Below are 11,226 nucleotides of genomic sequence, written 5' to 3'. Positions count from 1 at the left end.
CTGTTCTGAAGTCTAAGTCTCATTGCCATGAGCCATGGGCTCCAAAGTCATATATGGACTTTGTAGGAGCTGAAGATTTTTGTTTCAGTTGTTGAAGGGTACATTTTGGTAAGAGCTGGGAAGATTCTCTGATTGCCTCCTGCAGTCCGTGGATGAGAGTAAGACTGTGATTCTTCACACAGTGTGATGTCCTCCTGTGGAATTCACTGTCAAAGGAGGGTGGGTATTCCATCTGCATTTTAACAAGGGATGGATAATTTTATGGCCACTGTTATTTGTAGTTTTGCACGGTAAATTAAGGACAATAAAATCATATATTTCAGAGTGTACATCAAACTCGGCAGGGGTTAGGAAGGAAATTTCTTCCACCAGCAATATTGTATTGTTGCTTAGGTCAAGCTGGACTGAAATGGACATTTCTTTCATGGGAAAAATAACAATTTCCAAATTTTGTTTAATTCTGAATAAGCCCAGTACTATACTTTATGCGTGAGATGATGTGCTGAGAAGTCTTTGTTCAGAAGCTCTGCAGTCTTCCACTAGAACAGATCAACATGTTTGGATTTAAAAAGAGAAAAGTTTTCCTAATTTTTAAATTTGTGTTGAAATGTGGCTGGGTTTATTCCCAATTTTGCTGGCACTAAAATGTCATATTGCACACAGATGGCTAGGTGAGCTACTGATGTTCATGACAGATCTGTGGAAACAGCATTTCATAAAGAACACAATGGTTTTAAGAGTTTATCCTGTTCTCTTCTTAAAGCAGTCACACATTTTCATATTAGCCAACTGGTGAATGTAGTTGGTTTTCCTCTGAAGAGTGTGCACACAGAGATGAAGCCAACCTACACATGTTCGATATTAGAAGAGCTCCAGGTTATTCACTATGGAGAACAAAAGGTTTTAGACGATCTCTCCATCTGTTTCTCCCTCCTGTGCCAGAGACACAGTGTAGCAGACCGTATCTTCACAGACATTTTCCAGGTGGAAAATGTGCATACAATAAGTGTGTGCATCAGCTCCTATATCTCTTTCCTAAAGTAAATGCTCCTTCCATCACAGCTGAAGGAGCCATATCCCAACAGCAGACACCCATAAAGCTGGCAGTTGGAGTCTCATTCATACTTTTTTACTCCCTAGATGTTATTTCCTCATAGGATGCTCAGTTTAGCAGGGTAGTTTGTAGTAACTTATTAGGTAAATACTCATTGACACTTCATGCCTGCCTTTTTTGAGGGAATATGCATACAAGGGACTGCTTGAGGGAAGAATTAAAGTGTTTACGCTTGCTTTCTTTCAGAGGGACTCTGTATAGCCACATCGTGACTACGTTGCCCTCTTCCTCAGAGACCTATATAGAGACTGGACTGAAGGAGAAAGTAAGAAGATTTTGGACAGCCAGGCTCTGCACAATTGTACAGCCATGTCCAAAAGTGCTCACAGACCTGGAAAGGAATAGATGAAGAAGATACACAGGTCTTCTTGCAAGTACAATCTGCTCAGCAGCCACCAGTTGAGTTGCCCTGGCAAGCACATCCCACCAATGTGTGTGCTAAAGAATGTCCATGTGACACAAATAAGAAAAGTTCCTTTACAGGAAAGGTGTTATTCTTCATCCCCTCCCATGGGAAGTGTGGCTTGCTGTCAACAGATGCTAGACATGCTGCTGCTCTGCAGCTGGGGGTGCTGCAGCAGAGTTGGTGGCAGCAGAGTCGGTGACTGGAACACAAGGAAACTCCGACCCATGCTTGCAGGTGCAATCACCATCTTTATTTTCATTCCTGCCTGCTGTCTGGCACACATCACAGCAGCTTTCAGACCTGGCATCTCCCCATCTGCTGAACAGAAGTGGTGAGAAACCTGCCATCTCCAAGCCCTACAGCTGGAGGAGGCAGTGGCAGGTGTGAACTTTTGATGACAAACTGTGTTCCTTCTCTCCTGATCTCACCTGCCTGTGGCCACTTTGATTACAGTGTGGTGAGTGTGTTGGATAATGAAGTTTCTCATGGTTCTTGGTCTGGTGCCATCTCCTCCTGCTGCAGATGAGGCATTTTCTTGGGTGTATGGTAAGGGGAAGAGGACGTGGTAAAGAGGGTAGATGACATCAACTAATGAAAGAGTCACTACTGGCTCCAGACTTGCTTCTGTAAACAGAAGGTTGGACAAAACCCACTCTGGCTTGGGCTGTTGTTCAGTAGGATCTGCACAGCCATTTCATGTGCAAACAAGGGTGAATTGCTCTGGAAAAAGCTAATGAATAGGATGCAAAATTCTTGTTAGGCTTTTCTTGATGAAACAGCACTTGTCATTCAAATGGGAGGACGTGTCATTCACCATTTCTGGTTTTACCTGCCAAAAGAGAACTACACATTTTCCTTTTTGTATCCACAAATCTTGAAGTTCAATATGATGTGTCTAGACAGTTTCTCTCTGGAAAAAGGAAAAAAAAATGTTTTGAATCTAATAAATAACCATCTGGAATATTTACAAAAGATCTATAAATGCCAGCACCTCCTCTAAAGGTATAATTCAGTGTCTTAAAATCAACATGAGCACACTAGGTGACTGGTTGTGAATATTTTTAATATTTTCACTAAACTAAGAACCAGCCAGGCAGGCCAGCAGGTTGCTATGCAAATGGATGAAGAGCAATGATCTGCCTTCATTGCAGGCTTAATTTATGAGCTAGATTTATTTTTATTATTATTATTGAATGAATTACTGCATATCCTACTTCTTCCTGTGTCAATAGCTGTGTCCAAGTAGAAGGAAAAAAAATCAAGGGTAGACAACCCAAAATCTACACCACTTTGCACAAGTAAATTAAATATTTGAAAATATCTGTTTGAAACTGGTTCTACTTGCTGTTTTGTATCTAGTAGCAACTGTTCCTGGAAGAAAAGAAAACGAAGTGGGCACTGTAGTTGAGAGAGAAACCTTCTCCCAGGACAGCCACAGCTGAGCTTGGCATTGCTCAGCCATGGAAGATGCTCCCCAGCCTATGCTCCTGCTACCTCCCTATCCTGGCCTTGCCCAGCACTCCTTGTTCTTTGCTGCTACCCAGGGAACAGGTGCAGAGACACAGCACACAAAGTGAGTGTTAGGGACTGTAGTGGTGCTCCTGAAAATGATGTGAGATTGTAGCAGAAATAAAAAAGGGCAGGCAAAAATGACATTGTGCACAACATGTCTTGACCTTCAAATTATTGTTGCATCTTGGCTGCTGCCAGTAATGTTTTCAGACCTGTTTGAAGGACATAACTGGGTGTCCTTCACCTGTAACTCTGCAGTCACATAAAAAGAGCCTCTTCTTGGAGACTCTCATTGCACGTAATTATTTTTTTCCCTTCTAAATTGCAGGTTAGGGATTTTCCTAGCTACTGCACCTGAGAATTGAGAAGAATTATCTAAATTCTAATATCAAATTACAGACAAATGATCAGACCTAAAACAACACTAATGTAGAATGAGCATAATGTTTAACACATAACCAAAAAAGATGCTTAGTACTGTTACATCAAATGTAATAAAATTAAGTTATGGACTACTGAAATCATAGCAATTCAGCATCTTGTCATTGCAACACAGAACAAAAGAAATTGATATTTTTGCCCTGATTTTCAAAGCATCTCCAAAGCTGTGTCTATCATTATTGAGGCTTTTTGCCTGCATGCTTTTTTTGGACATCTATTTATTTTTCCCCCAAAACACAGATGTTTGTCCTCTATTGTATTCATATGAACAGACCAGCCAGATAAGCATTTAGCTGCTTTGTGCATGCAAGTACAAGCGGAAAACGTCAGATGAAGTATCCAAAAAAAAAAAAAAAAAAAAAAGGAAAAAGAAAAAAAAAAGTGTGTGAACATGCATGCAGTGATAGATGCTGATTTCTGAGATTTTTGGCCCTTTAGCATAAGATTGATGAGGAACAGTTTTCAGTTTTGACATTCTGTTGGACTCACCAGAGATGTTCCTGTCTTTGCAAAGAGGGAAAGCTGGTGTCTGGCTCAGCAGGCAGCAGAGTAAAACAGCAGAGACTCGAGGAAGCCTGATATGTCTTCCTTATAGTACAAACGTTTGGGATTTTAGTGTGTAAGACTTTTTATTGGGCATATGTTGCCTTTTTCCTCAAATGCCTCTGTGCTATGTTTGCTCTTCTTGATCCCTTTTGGGTCCAGCTCCAAATGATGCTCAGTTGCCTTTAATTTCAAGGGTGGTTTAAGAGGTGTAGGGATCCCACAAATACTTGAGGAACACTCATGAAGGTGAATAGATGATAGCATAGGCTGTTGTGCACACACAAATGGGTGAAGCAGGGCAAAAGTTGGAGCTACAAATAGCATGGGGGTTTAAGTAACGGAGTTTAATTTTGAACTAATTTTAAAATAATGGAATTTGATTTTATATGCTTGTAATTCTACCTAAGTGAACAATAGAATCAAATTCCTTTAGACCAGGCACACTGCAACCTGTTGGAGTGTCACTGAAGGCTGAGCCTGCCTACGTAAATAAGTGCCAGTGATCCCCAGATGCCCACGAAGGTGAACTGCAGGCATTGCTTACACCAGCACAGAAGAGAAGAGAATCAAGGCTTTTGTGTTCAGTAATTTTGATGCACTAATGTATTCAGCTCTCAATCACCTAAGCATCAAAGCAATTAAGCATAGGTTTTCTGCAGTGCATCTTAATTGTGCAGTCTTCAGTGCGGATGATAGATGATCAAGCTCACAGCAATGCCGAGCACAAGACGGGGATGTCCATCTCCTGACCAGCTATGGGCTTTTGCATCAGAGCTCTCCAGCCTTGCAGATAGCAGTTGGTGTTCAGGGACATGTACCCTTGACCTGTTTTCCATTCAGTGTCTTTGATCCCATTATTGGTACTGTTTGACCTTGAAACAGTCTTTATTTTTTTTTTTATTTTTAAGTAGATTAAGAAGAAAGCTTCTTGGAGGGCTTAAAAGACTGTATGCTAAAGATGATTTCTGCAACCTGATATGGATTACCATAGTTACTCTGTGTGAGCGTGGCAGCTTTCCAACTCCTCTGCCAGGAATGATCTAAAAGCTTTTCTTTTATTCTGTCTTGAGGTGAGAGTCTGGCTATAAAAAGCTTTCAGAATTCTAATTCTTTCCTCCAGTTTGTTGGCAGGGGGAGTCCAGCACTGTTCCATCTGATGTCCAGTATTACTGATAACCTACAAACGATGCATTCGGGATCTCTGGATATGTCCAATCACTAATTGAGAACACAGAGAGCTGCAGCTCATGGCATCCTGATTATCTCTCTGATCTCTTCTTTCTCCAGCCTCTTTCCAGGCATATTGTTTAGGACTCATGACACTCTCCCTGCTTCATGGAACGTGTGCATTTGCTGGGCCAGATCTGTAGTTAGCAAGAATGTAAAGGACAGTCTCTTGAGTCTTGTTATCTTCTTATGCACAGTAATAGCACAGTCTGCATGCCATTCATGATTTTTATTTAATAGAGTTTCCTGGTGTGTATTTTAGGATTCATTTAAAACTACATCAGTGATGAGCAGGGTAGGAAGAAGAAACTGAGCCAAAAATTGTCTCTAAAAACAGACCAATAACTATCTGCTGCCTGCAGCTGATGTTTAGGAGTATTCTTAAATAACTTAAAGTGATTTTTAAAAATCACTCCCAAAAAAAAAGGAGTCTCAGGGAGAGATTATTGGGTGGATTGCCTGATGCCAACATGAATTGGGTGAAGAAATAGAGTCCTAAGTTAATGTTGAATTAATGTTGATTAGTGATTAGAGTGAAACTGGAAGTGGGACACTGTGTGTGGAATACCTCAGAATCACTTATGGCACTTTTTTAATAATGAAAAATCCAGGTTACTTTTAATACAAATTTCTTCCTTGGGATTTTAGCTAGGGCTTTGCAGTAGAGCTTGTCAATATAGCATGGACCACCACTCAGTCCACATCGAGGCAGGGAGTATTTTTTTCCATCTTATGTCTCTATTTGTGAGGTCCAAGATATGCCAGGAGGCCTGCAGCCAAGGTTGGGATAGACCTGTTTCTCCCAGTCTCAAATCAATTCTTTATCCATAAGACTATTCTTTATCTTGCCTTACTGTCTGGAAATGATAAATTATTGCTCTAGATAAGAAATACTTTCTTCTTCTTCCTCCCCATTGCTTACCCCTTGTTCATAGTACTATCTTTCCTAGCTTCAATGGTTGGGTCAGAGCCTGTGCAAAAAATCCAGGTCATAGTGAAATGTCAGGACGCAGAACCAGTCCAAAATGTCAAGACTGCTGATACAGACATGCTGCACTTTCATCCATCTCCCTCCTGAAATCAATAAGTGCACTCAGCTCCCTCTACAAGGGGTCCCAGCAGAACCTTCACTGTAAGTTTTCTGCTCTGATCTTTGGTTTTGGCCGAGCGTTCTCAGGAGTTGACTGCGCTGCTGTCGAGGCTGTCCACTGCAGGCAACGCCAGAGCTGGTTCAGCCATTTACCATCTGGTCCACCAAGCCCAGCACTGAAGACATTTTAAATGCCATGAATATTTAAAACAAACAAACAAACAAAAACATCGAGCTCTCAAGCATGCTACTTTTCCAAATCATGAGAGCCGTGACCAAATGCAGACATCGGTATTTTACTTAATTAAAATTAAGCCGCCTTTTCCATTTCCCTTCTTTTCCTTTTCCGGCAGCATCATATTTAACACCTGTGGCAAGGTTCATCAGCGGGAGTCTGGTTTTTTATGAGATTTGACAAAGATAACTCAGGAGTCAATATTTTGCCAAAAGCTAAGTGATAAGTCTAGTGGCTTGCATATAATCTACTCCTTTTCTTTTATTTCTTCTTTTTTCTCTCCCCTTCTCTTTTCACTGGGGTTTTGAGTTACTGACAGCAGAGCAAATGAGGTATGCTCACAAAGCATGAAGGCTTCAGTTTTGTACCTTGCTTTGCTCCCTGCCTCAGCTTCATTTTGCATGATTTTTGAATAACAGCAGGAGCACTGAGAAGCCATTGTGTCTTTATGTGCAAAACATACAGCTCTCCGCTGAATTCCTTGAGGTTTCGTTATTATTTGATGAGGTAGGCAGCAACAGTTCTGGCAGGACAACATGAACTTGTTTAAAGGAGTAAGGTGTGGAATGGGCAAAGGGAATGAGGTTGGCAGATACCTTTAGGCTCCTTCAAGTAACCTAGTCTGAACACAAAGAAGTGGATTTTGGTAAAAAGAAATTTTTGTCTTTGTAGATGGACCTTATGGGGAAACCAGGCATAAAAATCCTCTCAGCAGCTGGATCTGTTCCTAAACATGTCCTTCCTTCAGCCTGTAAAATTATGGCTCTGTCTTTGTGTTAATGTAGTTAAAGAGCAGATATATCTGAGGCCTTAAATCATGTGCAGCAACAGCTGTGTGCTGTCGGATGCATGCAGAAATGCCACGAGTCACATTTTTTCCTTCTGAGAAAGTTGCTTCTAAGCTTTTGCAAAGAATATTATACTGAAGATTTGGGGTATTTTTTATCTGTTTACCTTACAGGTGCTAGTGAGGTGTTGTAAGCAAGACAGATGTGAAGGGGTACTGAGAGAAACAGGGTACTGTACTCCTGCATTAGGCATCTGGTCCCATCAAAGACCATTCTACTTATGAAACCTTCCAAAAGGGAGAAAATCCAGTCCAGTCTCCCTGAAAGTAAAGAGCTGCCTTGTTAATGAGCTAATGCTCACCCAGTCATATGAAATATGTCTATATCCATTTTAGAGAGAAGGTTGTTATGAGGAAGTATTTCCTAAGACTCAAGCAGGCTAGTTAGTCCATAATCATTTTGGGTTAAATAATTAAAAAAACTGATGCAAAGGTAGATTAGTAAGTAGTCCAAATGACACGGTTTTGTGGCAAACTTCATCAAAGAAACCTAATTTTCACTCTCTGATTATATTACACGTCTAGTTGACAAAAACGATTGTACAAATTTAGCACATTTAGACTTTTGTAAGGTGTTTGACTTGGCACTCAATAGCTCGCTGATTAAACATTAGCACTATTCAGTAACGTTAGAATATACATTAAATGGATTATGAAGTGCCTGACAGAGCTCAACAAGTAGCTGTCAATGGAGAATGAAGACTGCATGGACCATGGTTTCTGGGGCACATTAGGGTTAAGTATAAGTACTGAAGTTCTCCATTGTTTGTATCAATGGTCTGTAGTAAGAAACATAATGAAATTTTTTTTGCGAAGCACGAAGATGAAGAGAGTGGTAGGCAGTGAAGAGGAAAGGAGGCTGGCACTGGGGAAGCTGAATCTTTCACTACAGAGGAGGAGGAATCCATCAAACAACCTGTTGATCTCTGCAGGGGCACAGCCCTGCACTCAGGAGCACAGGAAGTGCTCATGGGTTGAAGGTAACAGTGCTCTGAAAAGCCTCTGTGCATAGATGCCACTGTGATGAACTGACAAAAGAGATTTATGTGGCCTTTAAATATATAAACAAGAGAGTAGGGAATAACAGGAAAAGAGGTAATTTTACTTTTATGTGTGGCATCAATAAAACCAGCAAAATATTTTGTTGAAACCTTGAAAGGATATGGAAAAGTTGGAGAATAGGTAGAAAGCATGGCTAAAATTATTTGAGAATCTGAGGAAATGTTTTGTAACAGGAGGCTTGAAAGGCTCAGTGTGTTTCATTGACCAAAAAAAGGTCTGAGGTGATTTTTTTGTGTGTGAGTCTGTTTCTAGGAAGAAAATACTCTGTCCTAAAAGGTGAGAAAAGTGAAAGAAGAACCTGTATCTGAAAGCCAAACCAGATATCACTAAATGAGGTGTGGGTATTTTGGGGGTTTTTGTGGTTTTGTTGGGTTTTTTTTTGGTTTTTTTGTTTTTTTTTTTAATTGAGGGGTGATTTTAGTCATTATAGAAAATTATCAAGAGAAAAAAAGAGTATAATCTGCATTTTGATGTCTCCAGAGTAAGATTTGCTGCTTTTCTCCACTATTGACTTTATTGGAACTTATAGCTCCATTCAATTAGGAATAGCTGGACAAAATACAATGGTTTGTTATAAGGTCAAATGAAGATCTTGCTGGCCTTCAACTTGATGAAATTATAAGTGCACACGACCACACTGATATTAAAAATGATCTTACTTGATTTTGAAAAGAAAAACCCTACCAGTGTTATTAACTTCCTCGTGTGTGACAGTTGTTGCTCATACATTTTTAATGTTTTAATCTGGAAAGCTCATTGCCATTTTGTTTTGAAACACACGGTGCCGCTCAGCGATGGAGTACATTTGCTGCTGTAGTTGCACCATCTAGGAGAGTGAGGGGGCTGCCCAGGCGTGCTCTGCCCTGTCTGGTTGCTGAGGTTTGGCAGGGTTTCTTCAGGTGCTTGAATTGCTTCACTGGCATCAACACAGTTTGGGCTGAACTAATGTCGAGGACATTTTGGGCTTCTGAGCTCTCTGCTCAGATGTATCAGCAGCAACAGGCAAAGCTATGATAGAAGGAAGAGACTTATGGTGCAAACCTGATTCCAGCATCAAGCTTTAAAATTTTAGAGGCAAAAGGAACAACTATGGTTACAAAAAATGTCAAGAAGTGTTTTCCGTTAGGGAGCAGTGGATGAATTCACTGCAGCTTGGCCCAGCTGTGTGTGCCATCTTACCCATCTGTTTCTGACGTTAAAGCAGCCACCTTGTGCTGAGTCTGTGCACAAGAGGGCCACAAAAATGATCACGGGGCTGGAACACCTCTTCTATGAAGAAAGGCTGGGATAGTTTGCATTGTTCAGCCTGGAGAAGGCTCTGAGGAGATCTTATTGTGGCCTTTCAATACTTAAAGGGAGCCTATAAGAAAGATGGGGACAAACTTTTTAGCAGGGCCAGTAGCGATAGGACAAGGGGTAGTGATTTTAAACTAAAAGAAGGGGGATTTTGACTAGATATAAGGAAAATTTTTTTTTTTTTTTTTTTTTTTACAATGTGGTTGATGAAAGTTGCCCAGAGAGGTGGTAGAAGCCCCATCCCTGGAAACATTCAAGGGCAGGTAGGACAGGGCTCTGAGCAACCTGTTCTAGTTGAAGATGTCCCTGTTCACTGCAGAGAAATTGGACTAGATGTCTTTGAAAGGTCCCTTCCAACCCAAACCATTCTATGATTCTATGAGTGAATGTCTCTGCTCTTCAGCTGTGAACCACAATAAACATAACTGCTCTTTGTCAAAATCACCCATTTGGATACCAGTTCTGCAGTGCTCTCACTCCCAAAGCCTTGTGAGGCCAGGATTGCTGCCTTCTTGTGGGCAAGCTCCCCTCAGTCACAGACTTAGCACTTGTCTCAGCTCCAGCCACAATGTAGGGTATCCCCTATAGAATTATCTATAGATAATCTCTATAGATTTTCCCTTATACCTTTACCATAATGACTTACCCATTTCTGACAACTAAACCTCAAATGCATCCACTTGTCACGCAGCTGGCAGTGACCTTAGGGACCTCAGTTGCTGCAATTATGGGCAGCAGTCACAACTTGCTCCAAGGCCAGTGCCTCTAAGTGGGAAGGAGGGAGTGTTGCAGGGGAGCCTTTAAATTCCAAAACGAAACTATAATTAGCTGTAATAGTACCCAGAGTAACTTCACTGCTATATAGCAGGAAAACAATTAAGTTGCAGCAGTATAACCAGACAGACACGCTGTAAATACAAAACATCCTTTGGAAATATATCCTCCATATTCTAAATACATTTAGAATTAAAGCAAACAATTCTTTTCTAATTGGGATTCAAGGCAGACATTTGGAAGGGTTTGGTTTTTTGTTTTTTGTTTTTTTTTTTCCCTTGTGCTTCTACTTTTGTGTTTAGCAGACATATAAAGGTGCTGTCTTAGGTAATATGTTAACGGCACTTTCAGGCTATCGTCGGAGTAATGGCAGGGGAGAACTACGCTCAGTTTGTAACTCTCCTCATTGCATCTGGCTACTTCTGACCTGAGATGAAGGAGGGTGTGAAGAGGGGATTTGGGTGGGGTTTTGACCGCAGCACTCTCGAAGCACAAAGTCAGAGCTTCCACTGCTCATGCTTAAGCGATGCAGCAGCACTGTTGAGCTGGAAAGCTCCAGCTGATTCCACACCCTCCATGTGCTCTGGTCACTAGGGGGGAATAGAAGACCGTAGAGAGTGTGGGTCACTCTGACATGTTCCTTATGAAAATTGCAACTGCTTCAGGAACTGTCTAC

This window comes from Antrostomus carolinensis, unplaced genomic scaffold, assembly GCF_000700745.2.
Source record: "Antrostomus carolinensis isolate BGI_N321 unplaced genomic scaffold, ASM70074v2 scaffold11305, whole genome shotgun sequence".
NCBI classification, from domain to species: Eukaryota; Metazoa; Chordata; class Aves; order Caprimulgiformes; family Caprimulgidae; genus Antrostomus; species Antrostomus carolinensis.
Note: the sequence above shows the minus strand (reverse complement) of the source record.